The following is a 7,684-nucleotide window of genomic DNA, read 5'->3' as shown; positions in this document are numbered from 1 at the left end:
TGTAACTGTTGGTGATGTCCATATTGCTAGATTCTTACCCAAGCTTTTGCTGCTCACTGTTTTCTTCTTTTGCTTCTACTTTATTGTCTTCTACTCTAGGAAAAAATTACTATCTTCCATAGTTGTTATCTTTGTTGCCTTCATCTGTCTGCTCATGGAAAATTACATCTATAGTCGCAAATACTATGTGAGTAGATGGATCAATCATTTTATATGCTTTAAATTTTGAACAATATCCTACAAAAATACATTTGATAACTTTAGCATCAAGTTTATTCCTGTTCTCATTTAGAATATATGCAAAGGCCTTACACCCAAATATCCTCGAATGATGATCTACTGGTTTAAAACCATACAATACTTTGAATGGGGTCTTGAAATCAAGATACCTTATTGGACTTATGTTCTTTAAATAAGCAGTAGTACTAATGGCTTCTTCCCAAAAATAATTTGAGAGGTTTTTACCTTTGATCATACTCTTTGCACACTCCACTAATGTCCTATTTTTCCTTTCTGCAACACCATTTTGTTGTGGAGTGTAGGGTATTATGAATTGTGGCACTATTCCATGATCCTTGCAGTGCTTGATGAAGTTCACGAATCTGTATGATCCCCCTTGATCTGAACGGAGGATTTTTATAAACTTCCTTGTCTATTTCTCTGCCATGTTTTTGAAATACTAAAAAACATCACACTTTTTCGTGAGAAAGTACACCCAAGTGTACCTGGTGCGGCTCCTACACAGGTAAGGAAAGAACTTGTAGCATCATGATTTACTTCTCGTCAAATATTGTCCTGATTTCAATAGGTTTAACTTCTGCTCTGCCATCACAGGTAAAACCCTCTATCATGCGTTTTCATGAAGTTTCAGAGTCGGGAGGTTTCTTAACAGGGGATTTCGTCTTCTGTCCTTAGGTTGGTTCTGCCATCAAACCCTCCGGCGACTTGCAAGTTGAGGATTTTCCTTCTGTCTTGGTTAAGTTCAGAAGTGTTTTAATTATTTTGGGTAGCTTAGCTGTTTGGGTCGGTTGCCAGCCTTATGCCGAAGCTCGGCCAGCTCTTCAGTTTTTGACTGTTGATAACTATAGCATTATTAATTTCAGTTTAAGCAAGAGGGGTTATGCCAACCCTCTGTCTGGCTATTCTGCTATTAAGGGTTCTCAACCTAGTTGCATGATATTCATACTGTGTTATTGTAACTATAATTTGAACAATCTTGGTAATTTTTAATGTTTTTCTTGGAGATTACTATCCTCAGTTTGCTTGAAGATGATTATTCTCAGTTTTCTATCTTAGAATCCACTTCTGCGTGGCCGGTTGGCTCTCGGTCCTTTCTTCTGAAATCGACTGAGAGTCAGGATGGACCCTCGCGATTCTGTCATGATTTCATACATTTCTGGGAGTTTGGTTGATGATTAATAGAAAAAGGGTTTTACAGTACTAGTCTATATGTCGCACTTGGTAATTGAAGGAATATATATGATGTTTGTGGTTAACGATATGGGTTCAATCCCCGTGAACTCTATGCGTTCGGTTACATCCAATTTGTGGCTCCTTTATATGATAGCATTTATCTCTTATAATTCTTGAACTATTTATGTTGCTATTTCCTCAGAATTGATGGTAAAAGAACTATCTTACTAGGGTTTTTGAAAGTATTTTCCTGTTATCACTTGGATCTGTTTAAAGCTATGTACTTTTACTAAACATATGAGTAAGCAGATTTAGATCTAGTAATAAAATTAACAGTATATATTTCTGATCATCTATTTAATAAGATAGTATCAATACTTTGCCTTAATCATGAAAACTTAATCATAAGAAGCAATAGAATCTACTTGCTACATATCTATTCCTTAAAACAACATAATATACTTGTTAATTTAGTCCTGATGATAATCATCCGTTCCTGGTTAAAAGTAATGCTTTTCTAGTAATGAATAATGAACACAAAATTTGTCACTTATATGTTTTTGCTTGTTTATAACCGAATAGATACTTTCTGTTCTAAGGTCTCACCACCCAACCACGGACCCGGAAATTACGTCCAAAGTCCCCTCTGAATCCATTCCTGGATTACCACCTAGGCGTGATATTGATTTTACCATTGAATTAATACCTAGAGCAGCTCTTGTTTCGAAATCTCCTTACAGCATGAGCATCCCTGAGTTAATAGAACTCAAAATGCATCTTTAGGAACTTTTGGATATAGGGTACATTCGCCCTAGTGTATCTCCTTGGGCAGCCCCTATGATGTTTGTAGGAAATAAAGACGGAACCTTAAGACTATGCATTGATTATCGTCAGCGAAATAAACTGACCATAAAAAATAAGTACCCTTTACCCCGCATTGATGATTTATTTGATCAAGTGCAGGGGGGCAGCGTATTCTCAAAACTTAACTTAAGGTCTAGTTACTACCAGATTAGAATAAAGGATGAAGACATTTGCAAAACCGCATTCCAAACTTATTACAGTCATTACAAGTTCATGGTACTACCTTTCATCCTTACCAATGCTCCAGCCACTTTCATGAGCTTGATGCATAGTATTTTTCAGCTATTTCTAGATAAATTTATACTGATTTTTATTGATGATATACTAATTTATTCAAAAAATCAGGAGAAGCATGAGAAGCACATGAGAATAGTATTGCAGATTTTGTGACAATTGTACGCTAAGTATATCATGTGCGATTTTTACAAAAGTCAAATACAGTACCTGGGCCATGTTATATCAGCTGAGGGAATAGAGGTGGATCCAGAAAAGATCAAAATTATTATTGAATTGACCACTCCTAGAGACATTGCTAACATTAGATCCTTTTTGGGCTTGGCAGGTTATTACTACTGATTCATTAAAGGCTTTTCGAAAATATCTTTTCCTATGACCTTGCTACAGAAAAAGGGGCGTGCCTTCCACTCGACAATGGAATGTCAACAAAGTTTTGAGCAATTAAAGCAATTACTTACTACTGCACCGTGTTAAAAGTAGTAGATCCAGAACAATCCTTTGTGGTTTGCACAGATGCAAATAAGGAGAGTGTGGGTGGTGTATTAACACAAAGGAAGGTCATAACTTATGAATCACGCAAGTTTAAGGATTATGGGCAGCGATACTCTGTGTATGGTCTTGAGTTGACCGCAGTAGTACACGCGCTCAAAATGTGGCGACACTATCTCTTAGGAAAGAAATTTCTATTATTAACTGATCATAGCAACCTTACAAATTTCTTTATCCAGTCTAGTTTAAATGCTCGATAGGCCAGATGGACCGCATTCCTCAGCGAATTTGACTTCGAAATGAAGCACCTTAAGGGAAAAGAGAATTGAGTGGCCGACGCATTGAGCAGGAAAATGCATTGCGTCTATGAAATACAATTTAGTCAAATACAATCTAACCTTCTTGAAATCATCAGCGAAGCATCCCTCAATGACCTAGAATATGCATCCCTTTGGCAGCAAGCACTGGATGTTCGAAAGGGAGGGACACAGTCTGATTATGGTTTAAACCCAGACAAATTGTTAACATTTAGAAACATGATATATGTTCCTGACCAAAATTATGTCAAACAATTGTTATTGGATGAATTTCATAGGAAGCCTTACGTCGTTCATCCAGGATACTAAAAACTTTTGCCTGCCATCAGGAAAAATGATTTCTAGCCAAGTTTAAGGGAGGATGTTGCGGAATACCTATCAAAGTGTTTGGAGTGTTAGCTAGTGAAGGCGGAGCATCAACACCCCTCTGGTCTATTACAGTTGTTACCCATTCCCGAGTGGAAATGGGAGATGATCACTCTAGACTTCATCACAGGGTTACCTCGCACTAAGAAACAACATGACTCAATTATGGTGGTAGTGGACAAGTTAAGAAAAACTACCCATTTTATACCTGTGAAATCCACCTACAAGACTATAGAAATCGCAGACATATTCATGAGGGAAATTTTCTAGTTACACGGGATACCCAGAGTGGTAATTTCTGACAGGGATGTAAAATTTACATCCACATTTTGGAAAACCCTCTTTGTTGGGTTAGGTACTCAGATTCAATTCAATACTGCCTACCATCCATAGATGGATGGCCAAACAGAGCGAGTGAATCAAGTCCTGGAAGACATGTTAAGGATGTTCATAATGCAACAACCGCACAAGTGGGAGGACTACCTCCACCTGGTAGAGTTTACCTATAATAACGGACATCAAAAATCATTGGGCATGAGCCCTTTTGAAGTGTTGTTTGGAAGAAAGTGTCAAGTACCTACAAATTGGAATAGTCCATTTAATAAGTTAGCATTGGGTCCCGATATGTTTGCTGAAATGGAGGCTACAGTTAAAAAGGTCCACCGTAACTTAAAGGTTGCTCAAGATAGGCAAAAGGTTTATGCAGATAAGAAAAGGACTCATAAAGAATTCCAGTTGAGGGATCATGTGTATTTCAAAGTCAAACCTCGAAAAAGTACTTTACAGTGGAAGGGTTGTGCTAAGCTGGCACCCCAAGAGTGTGGGCCGTTCCAAAATGAATTGGACCAGTGGCATACAAATTAGCACTCCCTAGCTACATCCAGGTCCACAATGTCTTCCATGTCTCATTCTTAAAAAAATATGTGTACAATCCTCGGCATATAATTAACTGACAAAATATACAAGTAATAAAACAATTTACTAGGTAACCTTGAATTGTTGTTTTGTACAATTCTAACAGCAAATTGTAAAATGCGGAGGTCGAACCAGAGGGAGAGTTTTTGGCAGAGCCTCTTCGTATTCTCGATCAGACAGAAACCACCTTGAGAAAATGAGTCATCACCCAAGTTAAAGTGCAATGGAAGCACTTTGGCTCAGAAGAGGCTACTTGGGAAGAAGAGGAGACTATGCAGAAAGCCTATCCGACATTATTTTCTTAGAAGAACACCAAAGACAGTGTTCCTCATAAGGGGGGGAAGCTGTAACACCCTATGTTGCACAAACATTTATTTTTTCTACCAAGTTTTACGTATTACTTCAAAACTTTTACTTTGCTTAACATAGTTTGTTAAAGGATTAAGGCTGAAAAGCGAGAACATCTTGTTACTTTTTATTAAGGAATTTAAACAGTTTGTTAAAGAACTGAATGAAACAGTTACATAACTCCTTAGACAGTTAGAGACAGTTGCCCATCTTTCCTTCCCAGAAAAGGGAAGAAAGGGAAAGAGAAGGGGGGAGAAAGCAGGGAGATGCTGCTCAGATTTTTCCTTGAGCTGGGCACAAGAAACCAGTGGGAAAAAATAAAACTATGGCTAACAATTGAACTGGTATGCGACTTGAGGCTAGACTATAGTCCTGAAGCTCAAAATACGAGACTGTATTCGTCTAGTAACTATCAAGAGCAAGAAGTGCTTGGAGGGGGACTCCGGACGTAATTGCCAAGTCCGTGGCTGGGTGGTGAGGCCTTCCTAAAACATAAAGTATATATTCAGTTATAAACAAGAAAAAACAGATTAGTGATAAATTTTGTGTTCATTATTCATTACTAGAAAAGCATTACTTTTACCGAAAAACAGATGATTATCATCCGGACTAAATTAACAAGTATATTATGTTGTTTTAAAGAATAAATATGTAGCAATTAGATTCTATTGCTTCTTATGATTAAGTTTACACGATTAAGGCAAAGTATTGATACTATCTTGTTAAATAGATGATTTGAAATATATACTGTTAATTTTATTACTAGCTCTAAATCTTCTTACTCATATGTTTAGTAAAAATTTATAGCGTTAAACAGATCCGAGCGACAACAGGAAAATACTTTCAAAAACCCTAATAAGATATTTCTTTTCAATTATGAGAAAACAGCAATAACAATAATTCAAAAATTATAAGAGATAAATGCTATCATATAAAGGAGCCACAAATCGGATGTAACCCAATGCATAGAGTTCACGGGGATTGAACCCATATCGTTAACCACAAACATCATATATATTCCTTTAATTATCAAGTGCGACATACTAGTACTGTAAAACCCTTTTCTATTAATCATCAACCAAACTCCCGGAAATGTATGAAATCATGACAGAATTGCGAGGGTCCGTCCTGACTCTCAATCGATTTCAGAAGAACGCAGCAGTGGATTCTAAAATAGCAAATTGAAAATAATCATCTTCAAGCAAACTGAGGATAGTAATCTCCAAGAAAAACATTAAAAATTACCAAGATTGTTCAAATTAGAGTTACAATAACAAAATATGAATATCGTGCAATCGGGTTGAGAACCCATAATAGCAGAATAGAGAGACAGAGGGTTTGTTTAACCGCTCTTGGATAAACTGAAATTAATAATGTTCTAGCTATCAACAGTAAAAAACTGAAGAGCTAGCGGAGCTTTGGCATCGGCAACTCACCCGAACAACTAGGCTACCCAAAATAATTAAAACGCTTCCGAACTTAACCAAGACAGAAGGAAGAGCAGAAGTTAAACCTATTGAAATCACGACAATATTTGACCATAAGTAAATCATGATGCTACAAGTTCTTTCCTTACCTGTGTAGGAGACGCACCGGGTAAGAGGAAATCGAACACCTGGAGGAATAATTCAGAAGTTAGTGCCTCCACGCAGGTAGAAAGAAACAAAGGAATCAATGCTCTATAACTGTGAAAATCCTTACCTCTGCGGGAGAGCCGTCCTCTTTCCATCGTGATCCTGCTGGCAGTTGGAGAACCTATCTGCAAAAGAGGTGAATAGATTAGAGGGATTCGTTCGGGTGTGAACCAAAACCAAATGCCGAGTACTGACAGATAAGCACGCACAAAACCTTACCTGTGGCCGGCGCAGCCATGGATTTCTCCATGAACCTTCGAAGAGTTGTAGAGCCGCGTTACACAGCAAATATGGCGCCCAAATGAGAAATGTGCATGACAAGGAACCTGATGTAATGCATAGGTTTAGCTGGGAGCACGGGAGCCATTGAACCTACCAACCCCAAATCCTACGATGGAGAATCCTCAGCGATTAATGCACCTGGCCTTTCTGGCATAATAGTTCAGAACGGACGGTCAAACATTTAAAGCGGAGCCACAGGTGGCATCTACCCACAGTCTACCTTCTCAGTAGTATAACCCCAGTAACGATGCTATTGCCATGTGGAGCATAACGCGAGTAACAATGCTATTGCCATGTGGGTGGATCCATGGGAAGTTTCATAAGGATACGCCGAACAGCCCGTAATCCTTGAATTTAATTAACCTTTTAAGTCTGATCTTTAGCGTTTGATTGATATGCGTAACACATTAATGGATTCTTGGAATTATATTAAATATGGTAATTATACGATGGTTGTATTAATGTAATAAAAAAATAAAATAAAAAATTACTATGATAGATGAGTGTTACAGAAGCGCTCAACCATCTTCAGATTTCAAAAGTCTGGCTCAAAGGAAATCTCTACACGCTGACATTTCATAAGCTTAATCGAAGATCTATGCTTAATAGTCGGCTCAGCATATCTCAAAACAAAAATGAAATTTGAAAGAGAGGCCCAGGAAACCGTTGCTCTTCTTCCCTCGAATGACGGACCATGGCTCACCTGAGGACTGCGCTCAACTATGGAAGTGAGGGCTGTGCTCAGCTTTGGATCGTTGCGCTTAACCAAGGGACTCACTCATCCAAAACCGTTCATGATTCATATGTGTTCGCATTCCA

At 38.0% G+C, this 7,684-nt stretch overlaps 1 long non-coding RNA gene across 1 annotated transcript; it reads right to left on the bottom strand.

Annotated features, from left to right (window-relative positions):
* Positions 1–6,208: 6,208 nt before the first annotated feature.
* On the bottom strand, positions 6,209–6,929 carry LOC149252535 (uncharacterized). The gene is made up of 3 exons (XR_016266071.1): positions 6,803–6,929; positions 6,651–6,708; positions 6,209–6,564 (listed from the first exon to the last, which is right to left on the bottom strand). It is a non-coding gene; the product is annotated as an uncharacterized LOC149252535 (long non-coding RNA).
* Between the last annotated feature and the right edge of the window lie 755 nt (positions 6,930–7,684).

This window comes from Pinus tabuliformis, chromosome 7 (genome assembly GCF_031772625.1).
Source record: "Pinus tabuliformis cultivar Carrire ecotype Pingquan chromosome 7, CPIR1, whole genome shotgun sequence".
NCBI classification, from domain to species: domain Eukaryota; kingdom Viridiplantae; phylum Streptophyta; class Pinopsida; order Pinales; family Pinaceae; genus Pinus; species Pinus tabuliformis.
Note: the sequence above shows the minus strand (reverse complement) of the source record. Positions and strands in the feature narration are given on the sequence as shown.